The sequence below is a fragment of the Cebus imitator genome, unplaced genomic scaffold, assembly GCF_001604975.1.
Source record: "Cebus imitator isolate Cc_AM_T3 unplaced genomic scaffold, Cebus_imitator-1.0 Scaffold12, whole genome shotgun sequence".
In the NCBI taxonomy this organism is placed as follows: domain Eukaryota; kingdom Metazoa; phylum Chordata; class Mammalia; order Primates; family Cebidae; genus Cebus; species Cebus imitator.
In genome coordinates this window covers 10,719,246-10,731,597 of record NW_016107327.1, presented here as the reverse complement: position 1 = coordinate 10,731,597, position 12,352 = coordinate 10,719,246, and positions in this window count along the sequence as shown.

The following is a 12,352-nucleotide window of genomic DNA, read 5'->3' as shown; positions in this document are numbered from 1 at the left end:
GCGCATCTCTATAAGGCCTGCTACTTGGGTGACTGCAGCATGAATCATTTGAACCTAGGGAGTGGAGGTACCCAAGGGGCAAAGGTTGCAGTGAGCTGAGATCGCACCACTGTTCTCCAGACTAGGATGACTAAGACCCTGTCTCAAAAACAAAACAAAATAAACAAACAAAAACAACAACAAAAACCAAGATGGATGTAAAATAAATTTTATTGAGAATCCATTGAAAAGTCTTAGCCCCCTGATATACTTTTAATATTTGTTCCCTCTAAAACTCATGTTGAATTGTAAACTCCAATGTTGGAGGTGGGGCCTGGTGGGATGGGAGGTGATTGGATCATGGTGATGGATTTCTCATTAATGGATTAGCTCTATTATCTTGGTGCCCTCTTCATGATAGTGAGTGAGCTCTCCTGAGATCTGGTCGTTTAAAAATGTGTGATACCTCCCCCCAACTCCCTCTCTTGCTCCTGCTTTTGCCATGTAAGATGCCTTCTCCTGCTTGCCTTGTGCCATGAGTAAAAGCTACATGAGGCCTCCCCAGAAGTCAAGCAGATGCTGGCACCATGCTTATACAGTCTGCAGAACTGTAAGCCAATTAAACCTATTTTCTTTGTAATTTATCCAATATTAAGTATTTCTTGATAGCAATGCAAGTATGGCCTAACACATCCTCCAACTGGCAACAGTAAAATTCCCAATTCATCTAGCTCCCTGAGAACATATCTGATCTAATATTGAATTTGTCAGCCCTGAATTGAAATTCAACATTTGCTTATGGATACCTACTATTTTTGTACATCTCTAGAATTATGGAGAAATAATTGTGATTCACTGTGCTTTGAATAATTCCTAGGACACAGTAAATAAATGTGGAAAAAATGGAGAAAGGGAGACATAGAGAGCGGAAGATTTTTTTTTTTAAGTCAGGGTATAAATCCTATCGAGTTCCTGTCCTGAACTCAGAAAATTACCCCTCTGTGCCATGCTATCATGCAGGATGCTTGCTATTCCAAACTCAGTTCCAATAATTTGAGATTTCCTATGGGGGCATGAGATATTTTGGATATTTTCCAGATCAAAAATGTTCTCAATCTTCTCATAGAATTTAGGGATTACAATTAAAATATATGGAAAAAGGGTAGCTACAACCTTCTTCACTACCCAGATATGTCCTGCCCTCTTCCCCATAGTCTTTGTGGCTCAAAACACAGGAACAGCAGAGGTCAAATGAAGTTTTGGGAAAAGACTGCACTTTTTAACCCAAAGAAGGGCAGGGGGAGCAGAGCCATAGGTCATGGTATTAGCTACTGCCACTGAATTTTTGATCCTTCCATTAAGAGAGCCAACAAATACAGAAAGAGACCTATTTCTAGCCTATCTAGATGAAGAGTAGATGAGTAAATTTAACTCCCACATTTCTGTCCTATAGCCCCCAAGCCACTGGCTCCTTGGCAGAATGATTTGCCTTACCCTCCACTTCCAGATTTACATACATGGGTGTAGCTTTAAGGGCGTAGCTTTACTTTGGAGCAGAAAGGCTGTAACTCAGGTTCTATGGATAAACCCTTTACCTGTGTTGACAGAACTCCACAGAGCAGGCCAGGAAAATGAATATGCTTGTTGCTAGGATACCAGGCTGTTTCTATGACAGCAGGCCACTGCTGTTTGAACTACTCTCTTGAACCACTAGCATACACACCTGTTCCTTAAGAAATATGCTTGTTTCCCTTCATTATAAGGCAAATATTTACTAGAAAATAACACAACTACATGGCTGCAACTTCTCTAGCTTTCCAGAAGAAATATAATACATCAATTATAATTTGATGTGTAGAAAGGGAATTCACATATTCATGTGAAACCCAAGCCTTCTTATGCAATAAAATGTTTTATATGATTGACTGATTGTTACATTTATAGCCCATCATGTGCCACAGAAGAGTTGAGTCAACAAAGCATATTGTTTCTGAGGCCACCCTAACATTCGTTCTACATGGTGCTCATAGAGTGACCATTGTTTTATGAGTTTTTCAAAGATTACACCTCATGGCTCCCTATGGAACTCACTTTTTTTTTTTCTTTTGAGACAAGATCTCATTCTGCTGCCAGGGCTGGAATGCGTGGTACAGTCACTGCTCACTGCAGCCTCAACCTCCCAGGCTCAAGCAATCCTCTCACCTCAGCCTCCCTTGTAGCTGGGAGTAGAGGTGCACACCACCATGCCTGGTGAATTTTTGTATTTTATGTAGAGATGGAGATTGTGCTGTGTTGCCCAGGCTGGTCTCGAGCTCTTGGACACAAGCAATCTGCCTGCCTTGGCCTCCTAAAGTGTTGGAATTATAGGCATGGGCCACTGCAGGTGGCTGGAAATCACCAGTTTTTTTCTCCTACTGGCATCCAGTTGTCACTGAAATTGCCACCACTAGTGACTATGACTGCTAGCCAGCACCAGGACTAAGGTGCCTAGGTGCAAAATTTAAGTAGGTGCTCACTTTCAGAGTCATGTGCACTCCTGCCAACATCTACCCAAAGGTAATGAATACCTGAGTAAAGGGTGCCAAGGTCTGGATTGTAGTGATGGTTGTACAATTGTATAAATTTACTAAAAACAATTCAAATGTACATGTCCAGTCGTTGTATTTTATCACATATAAATTATATCTCAGTAGAGCTGTCAACAATGACCAAACAAATACTCTAGACACCCCTATATCACCAAAGTAATTTTCAAATCTCTTTTATAGTTCGTGCTGTGATTTGGATATGTGACTGTGTCTCTTTCTTTTGACTGTTAAGTTTGTCCAAGGTAAGAGCTGCATTTTAAACAATTTTGTAACTTCCCCAGTGATCAGCTAGATTCACTGCACATAAAAAATGTTCAATAAATATTTGCTGAGTGTTTTATGACATATATTTATTATCTTGCTTCCTGAACTTCTAGCTTTGGCTCTTGTTTGAGAGCCAAGCTTTGTTGTACCCTATATTCTATCATCACAAATGCTAGAAATATAAAGCATATTATTATTTGCCCATGAATACATTTTTTTACACAGCTCCATGTAAAGGCTTGTTAGAGGTCATTAGGCAGCAGGGTCTGAAGAGGAGGATAAATTGAACAAGAGACAAAGACTAATTTGTATTTCCTATTGCATCAAAAATAATGAATGCAGTGCAAAAAGGGGAGTGGGAGACGAGGCTGATGGCATTTACAACTTGTGTTTACTCACTATCCCTTCCCCTTTCTGTAGGATATTTTCACTTTAAAAGGAGAAAAATGTAAGGGAACCTATTTAAATAGGTGATTTATGATACAGAAAAGGAAAAATAAAATAAAATTATTCTCAGAAACCAGAAAGTCTACCAAAGGATGCACCATGTTCCAATGTGATATCAAAATAAACATAGAAAAACTAATTTAAAAAACCACTTGAAATATAATATTTCTCTGGTCCCAAATTCTTGAGGAAAAATAAAAACAAGAAAATGATTGTTTTATGTTAACCAAATGGAAAGAGGGCATAATTCTGGGCAAAATCCCTTTGAAATAGACAGAATTAGTTCTGTCACCAAAAGAGGCAGAAAGATCGGTGGTTGCCTGTAGCCGGGGTTGGGGTGGGATGTGACTGCTAGATGGATACAGTTTCTTTTTGGGGTGATGAAATGTTCTAAAAGTTCTTGTGGTGACAGTAGCACAACTCAGTGACTATAGTTTTAAAACTATATGATAGGTCAGGTGTGATGCCTGTAATACCAACATTTTTGGAGGCCAAGACAGAGGCCAGGAATTTGAGACAAGCCTGGCCAACATTGAGAAACCCTATCTCTACTAAAAATACAAAAATTAGCCAGGTGTGGTGGCACATGTCTAGTAACCCAGCTACTCGGGAGGCTGAGGCAGGAAAATCACTTGAACCCAGGAGACAGCAGCTGCAATGAGCCAAGATCACGCCACTGCATTCCAGCCTGGGCAACAGTGCAAGACTGGAAAAAAATATATGATAAAAGAATTATATCTCAATAAAGTATGTATATAGATACACACATGCACATGTATTTATGACTATATATACATCTGTGTGTGTACATTGTCTCTACTGAAAACCCTTCAATGGTTTGGATAAAGTCCAGCCCCTTAGAACTGCCCACACAGCCCTTCATTACCCAGCCTCTACTCATCCCAGCTGCACCTCTTGCCGTTTTCCAACAGCAACCCCAGGATCCAGACATACTGAATGATTTGCAGTTTTCCTCATCTTTGTACCTTTGCAAAAGTTGTTTTTCTGCCTAGAATACCCTTATTCCTCTTTTTCCTCTTACTTCTGTTAGCTTTTCAAAACTCAGGTTCAATTTCCTCTATGGGAACTCATTTCTGTACCATACATGCAACATGGTTAGGTTAAGTATCCTTTGGTAATTTCTTCTGTACTTGTGTGTCTCCTCTATTAAATTATAAACTTTTTAAGTCTTACATCTAATTCTTAATAGCTAGTATAGGGTCTGACACATACCGGCACTAAATTTATCCCAAAAAATTTAATGTATTAATATCTTGACTATAGTGCTCCTTTTATTGTACTATAAATTATTTTTATCTTTATCTCTTCAATAAATCATGAGCTCCTTACTCATATTCATCTTTGTATTTCTCAGGTAACACAATTTCAAGTATATAATAGATACCCTATAATAGAATGATGGATGTATATTACATTATTGGATGAGACTCCACAGAAAACAGTTAAACTACGGGTATCATATGTTGACATGGCTTTCTTTTTTTTTTTTAAGAGATGAGGACTCACATGTTGCCCAGGCTGGTCTCCAACTCCTGGGCTTAAGCCATTCTCCCACTTTGTCCTCCTAAAGTGCTGGGATCACAGATATGAGCCACCATGCTCAGCCATTGACATGAATTTCTGAGAGCCCCAAAATGTGTTTTTAAAATGTGTACTGCAGCTGGGCATGGTGGCTCACACCTATAATCTCAGCATTTTGGGAGGCTGAGGTGGGCAAATTGCCTGAGCTCAGGAGTTTGAGACCAGTCTGGCCAACATGGTGAAACCCCTTCTCTACAAAAAATACAACAAAATTAGCCAGGCATGGTGGCACACACTTGTAGCCCCAGCTACTTGTGGGGCTGTGGTGGAAGGATCACTTGAGCCTGGGAGGTTGAGGCTGCAGTGAGCTGAGATCACACCACTGTGCTCCAGCCTGGGTAACAGCGTGAGACCCTGTCTCCAAAACAACAAAAGAAAACAAAACACCCTCCCCCACCACACACACAAAATGTGTACTGCAAGTGTCATTTAAATGTATAGATATAGATCAATAATTTGGTTTATCCAATCCATAAGGAAACATTTTATTATAGAGAGAAATATGATTTGTTAAATAATATGTTCAAGTTGATTAAAACTCACACATAATTTAACAATTGAACATATTTCTCCAACACATACCAAATCAAAACAATCTGTCTTTGTATGTAGGATATGATTGAATCCCATGGACTGATTTGGCCTCTTTTGTGCCTGGATTGGCAATGGCACTCCTCTCAAGCATTCAGAGGTGAGCAATGAGGCCTTAAAGGAGCAAGTTGGTCTTGAAAAAAAGCTGTTCTTCCTGACCTTTCAACTGGCAAAATTCATACTAGTTTTCATAGACTGTATGCTAATTTAGTGAGTACTGACGTGACAAGTCATTGCACTATTTTACACATTTTATCTTGTTTTATTTTATCCCTACAATAACTCACTGAAACATGTAGCATTCTTATCATGTCATTTTATAGATGAAGAAACACCTTAAGGGAGGTTAAGTAATTTGCTCAAGATCATGAGGTAGCAAGAGTTGGATGTAGAATTTGATCCCAGGGAGGAAGACTCCAGAGCCCAGGCTATTATTCTCTTGCCTTTGAACATAAAAATAGTTGAGGCCATTCTGTGCTGAACTCCCACCTTGGCGCCTTTCATCATCAGGCCCCAGCAGTTAAGATCTCTTCAGAGGCTCCGCATGGTTTCAGCCTAATAGGGTAACAAAACAAATATCGGAAGTGAAACCTCCATTTTGAATCTAAAAAACAGTCTCTGAGATTTAAAGTATTCATGGATAAGAAGACTGAATTTTTTTTGCTATTTCTCCCCAAATTGGTCTATAGATTCAGCACAATCCCAATCAAAATTCTAGCAGACTTCTTTGTGTATATTGAAAAGCTGATTCTAAAATTGACTATGATTTATAATAGTCAAAATGATTTTTTAAAAATTGGAGGATTCACACAACCTGATTTCAACACTTAATCTAAAGCTACAGTAACAAAAAGGATGTAGAATTGGTGAAAAAATAGGCATGTAAATAAATGAAACAAAATGGAGAATCCAGAAATAGACTCACAAGTAGATGGTCAACTGACTTTTTGTTTGTTTGTTTGTTTTTGAGATGGAGTTTCGCTCTTGTTGCCCAAGTTGGAATGCAACAGCGTGATCTTGGCTCACTGCAACCTCCACCTCCTGAGTTCAAGCGATTCTCCTGCCTCAGCCTCCCGAGTAGCTGGGATTACAGGCATGCACCATCACGCCTGGCTAATTTTTGTATTTTTAGTAGAGATGGGGTTTCTCCATGTTGGTCAGGCTGGTCTCAAACTCCTGACCTCAAGTGATCCACCCACCTCAGCCTCCCAAAGTTCTGGGATTAAAGGCATGAGCCACCTCACCCAGCTGATGGTCAACAACTGGCTTTTGATAAAGGACCAAAAGCATTCAGTGGACAAAGAATACTCTTTTCAACAAATGAAGCCAAAACATTTGGACATTCACAAGCGTAAAAAATAAACCTTAATCCACATCCTGCAAGCTGTACAAACATCAAATTTAAATACATCATAGGGCTGGGCATGGTGGCTCACGCCTGTAATCCCACAACTTTGGGAGGCAAAGGATAGTAGATCACTTGAGGTCAGGAGTTTAAGACCAGCCTGGCCAACATGGTAAAACCCTGTCTCTACTAAAAATACAAAAATTAGCCAGGCGTAGGGGCACACACCTATAATACCAGCTACTCAAGAGGCTGAGGCAGGAGAATTGGTCGAATCCGGGAGGCAGAGGTTGTAGTGAGCCGAAATTGCACCGCTACATTCCAGCCTGGGTGACAGAGCGAGACTTCATCTCAAAAAAATAAAAAATAAAAATAAAATAAAATGGATCATAGACCCTTTAAATAAAATCATAGACCATATAGTAAAATATAAAACTATAAGGCTTTTGGAAGAAGAAAGCATAGAAGAAGATTATTATGACCTTGGGTTACACAAAGATTTTTTAGATATAGGACATGCACATAAATATGAGCCACAGCAGAAAAGAAAAATCTATAAATTGGATTTAATAAAAACTTTTTTTAACGTTCACTCTTTGAAAAACACTATTAGGAGATTAAAAGACGATGACCTACTGGGTACAATATCTACAAATCACATATATCCAGAATATATAAAGAACTCTCATATATCAATAATAAGAAAACAATCTGGCCAGGCACAGTGGTTTATGCCTGTAAAACCAGCACTCAGAGAGGCCAAGGCAGTTGAATTGCTTGAGCCCAGGAGTTAGACAGCCCGGGCAACATGGTGAAACCCTGTCTTTACAAAAAATACAATAATTAGCCAGGCATGGTGGTTCGGACCTGTAGTTCCAGCTACTCAGGAGGTTGAGGTGGAAGAATCAATTGAGCCCAGGAGTTGCAGGCTGCAATGAGCCATGATCATGCCACTGCACGCTAGCCTGGACAACAGCACAAAACTCTGCCTCCAAAAAAAAAAAAAAAAGAAGAAAGGAAGAAAAAACAACCAATCCAATTCAAATGGGAAAAATAATTGAATAGATCCTTGACCAAAAAAGATATGTGAATAAGAAATAAGCACATAAAAAGTTGTGCAACATCATTAGGCATTAAGGAAAATCAAATTAAAGCCATATAACAGCACTACATAACTGTTATAATGGCCAAAAAAAAGAAAAGAAAAAGACAATACTAAATGCTGGCCAGGACGCAGAGCAACTGGAACTCTGATGCATTGCTGGTAGGAATGCAAAATGTACATCCACAACCCCCAATTCTTAGGTATGTACCCAAGGGAAATCAAGATATGTGTTCATACAAATATCTGAATATGAATTTTTATAGCAGTACGGCTGGGTGTGGTGATTCACCTGTAATCCCAGAACTTTGGGATGCAGAGGTGGGTGGATCACCTGAGGTCAGGAGTTTGAGACCAGTCTGACCAACATACTGAAACCCCATCTCTACTAAAAATACAAAAATTAGCTGGGTGTGGGGGTGGGCGCCTGTAATCCCAGCTACTCAGGAGGCTGAGGCAGGAGAATTACTTGAAACCAGGAGGCAGAGGTTGCAGTGAGCCAAGATCAAGCCACTGTACTCCAGCCTGGGTGACAGAGTGAGAATCCACCTCAAAAAATAAATAAATGAATTTTTATAGCAGTTTTAATCATAACCAACAATGACTGGAAGTAACCAAAATGTCTTTCAACAGCTAAATGGTAAAATACATCATGGTACATCCATAGAATATTACACAGCAGTAAGAGGGATGGACTATTTATATATGCAAAAATATGGATGACTATAGGCTGGGTGCGGTGGCTCATGCCTGTAATCCCAGCACTTTGGGAGGACAAGTCAGGCAGATCATGAGGTCGGGAGTTCAAGACAAGCCTGGCCAACATGGTCAAACCCCATCTCTACTAAAAATATAAAAATTAACTGGGTGTGATGGCATGCGCCTGTAGTTCCACCTGCTCGGGAGGCTGAGGCGAGAGAATCGTTTGAACCCAGGAGGTGGAGATTGCAGTGACCTCGCCATTGCCCTCCAGCCTGGGTGACAGAGCAAGACTACATCTCAAAAAAAAAAAAAATGGTTGACTATAAAAAGCCCTGTGCTAAGTGAATAAAACCAGATGCAGAAGGTCATGTGTGTGTGTGTGTGTGTATACAGGCCATATATGTGTGTATATATATCTATGGCTTTCTGTATCTGGTTTTATTCACTTATTCTCATATATATATATATATATATATATAGGCTCACTGCTATAAATATATATATATGTATGTGTGTGTATATATATATATGTATGTGTATATATATATATATGTATGTGTATATATATATATATTTTGCTCTGTCATCCAGGCTAGAGTGCAGTGGCGCGATCTTGGCTCACTGCAACCTCTGCTTCCCAGGTTCAAGAAATTCTCCTGCCTCAGCCTCCAGAGTAGCTAGTATTACAGATGCCTGCCACCACACCTGGCTAATTTTTGTATTTTTAGTAGAGACAGGGTTTCACAGCATTGGCCAGGCTGGTCTTAAACCCCTGACCTCAGGTGATCTGCCTGCCTTGGCCTCCCAAAGTGCTGGAATTAAGGTGTGAGCCACCACACCCCACCCGTCCAGAAGGCTGTATATGGTATGATTGTATGTATATGACATTCTTGAAAAGATAAAATGATAGAGACCAAAAGCACATAAGTGGTTACTAGGGACTAGGGAGGAAGGGATGGGTTAGCTACAAAAGAGCACAAGGGAACTTTTGGGGATGATGGAAATATTCTGGATAAATCTGTCAAGATTCCTACATTGTGACCTAAAAAGTATGTGTTTACTGTGTCTAGATTACAACTCAGCAAGCCTGATTATGAAAAAAAACAAAAACAAAAAAACAAAACAAAAAAAAACAAATAAATGCAGTCTCTAAAGCAAGTGTTTTTCAAATTAGTGAGATGTAATCCGTTAGTGATAAGTTGTGAACTCAATTTAGTGGGTTGTGACTGGCATTTTTTAAAAGTGAAATTGGCTGGCATGGTGGGGCTCATGCCTGTAATCCCAGCACTTTGGAAGGCCAAGACAGGAGGATTGTTTCAGCCCAGGAGTACGAAATCAGCCTAAGCAATATAGTGAGACCCCCATCTCTACAAAAAGTAGAAAAATTAGACAGGTATGCTGGTGGGCATCTGTGGTCCCAGCTACTTGGGAGGCTGAGATGGGAGGATTGCTTGAGCCTGGGAGGTGGAGATTGCAGTGAGCTGAGATGGCGCCACTGCACCCCAGCCTGGACAACAGAGATTCTGCATAAAGTGAAAGTTGAATGAAATAAGAAATAATCAGTCCTTGCACACAGTAAGAAGAATATTGTTAATGAAACATTTGTTTCAGTTTCATATACATATTAAAATGTATCACAAAAAAGAAACCTTCATCTCATCTGTTTTTAACATAGGAAATTTAATACAGGAAACTGGTTACACAAATGATGAAAAGTCTGAGAAACCAAACAGGGGAAGGTGAGGCAACCAGAGATTAGCAACAGCAGAAACCACTAATCCTTTTAGACCGAAGGGACAAAGAGAGGAGGCAGTGTGGCTAGATCTCAGAACTGGACTCATCTAATGAAGCTGAAACGACAGGAGGGCCTTTCTGGCTAGAACTGAAGCCAGGGAATAGACTTAGCCACTGTCACAAATGCACCTCACACAGAGAAAGACGAGGAGACTCATCCTAGCTTTTCCATTCTTCCCACTCTACAGCTCAGTGGCAGAGCCTTGTATCAGTAGGACCCAGCCAGGAATCACTTAACAACCTGACAGCCCCAGAAACACAGCCTGTGGGGGTCAGCATCCCCGTGACATTGCAGCAGAACAGGAATGGATTTGAGAGCAAACAGGCCAGGGGCTGCCACAGTTGTGAAGTAACATCTATTTCTGATTCAGGTTCAGGTTCTAAAATATTTAAAAGCCGTTACCTAAGACAACAAAGCTACCCTCTCAATTTTATGTGGTTCTCTCTATATATTGAAAGAATAAAATCACAATTTTGATCATTAGGGGAGAGCAAATTTTGCCCTCTTTGATGTTCTGATGGAGGCAGTTTGAACTAAAGAAGTCAGATGGGGAGACTAATCCACTTCTCTCATTAGTGGTTTTTTTTGTTTTGCTTTGTTTTGTTTTAAGACGGGGTTTCACCTTGTTGGTCATTAGTGGGTTTTTTGTTTTGTTTTGTTTTTCTTTTTTGTTTGTTTGTTGTTTTTTAAAGATGGGGTTTCACCGTGTTGGTCAGGCTGGTCTTGAACTCCTGACCTCAGGTGATCCACCTGCCTTGGCCTCCAAAGTGCTTGGATTACAGGTGTGAGCCACCACGCCCGGCCCTAGTGGTTTTTGTTTGTTTGTTTGTTATTTTTGAGATGGAGTCTTGCTCTGTCACCAGGCTGGAGTACAGTGGCACCATCTCTGCTCACTGCAACCTCTGTCTCCCTGGTTCAAGTGATTCTCCTGCCTCAGCCTCCCCAGTAGCTGGGACTACAGGCGACTGCCACCACATCCAGCTAATTTTTGTATTTTTAGTAGAGACAGGGTTTCACCATGTTGGCTAGGATGGTCTCCATCTCCTGACCTCGTGATCCACCTGCTTCAGCCTCCCAAAGTGCTGGGATTATAGGCGTGAGCCACTGTGCCCAGCCTGTTTTGTTTTATTTTAGAGACAAAGTCTCACTCTGTTACCTAGGCTGAAGTGCAGTGGCATGATCATGGCTTACTATAACCTCTTCTTTGGGTCAAATGATCCTCCCACTTCAGCCTCTCAAGTAGCTGGGACTAGAGGCATGCACCACCATGCTCAGCTAATTTTTAAATATTTTTTTGTAAAGATGGGGTCTTGCTATGTTGCTCTCCCAAATTGCTGGAATTATAGGTGTGAGCCACCATCCCTAGACCCTTTTTAGTTTTGGGATAGTCTTACAGAGGTCTCTTAGTAAAGAAGTTAAAACTTGTAGCAGATGCAGGTGAAACATAGGCTAGAGACAACAGAAGAGGAAAGAAGTATACAAGCAGCAAATATGTAAGCAAAGGAACCAAATGCTTCTCTCCTTTATTGTGTACAAGGAAAATCATAGTATGTGGTCAAAAATTGGCAACCTAAGTACCAAATTGCCTCTGTTGGCAGCTATATGTATGAGAATTCTACAAAATTGCCTGGATCCACAAGGACACCAGCGACCAAAATTCATTTACACCACCCTATTTCTGACTGATGGCTCTCTGTTCCTCTGGCTTTAAAACTCTGAACTTCAGTTACTTCAGATTTCTGATCCCATCCCAAGAAATGGCTCCCAAAGCTCCATCAGCTCTTCAGCCCTTCACCACCTCCCTGATTTGAGACCAAACCTAATGTTCGATCCCTTGTGCTTGGAAACATCCTAGCAACCAAAAGTCCCACTTTTGGACTTCTACCCTGTACCGACAGTGAACAAACAATGTACTTCAATGTGTTCATTTTCTCTCT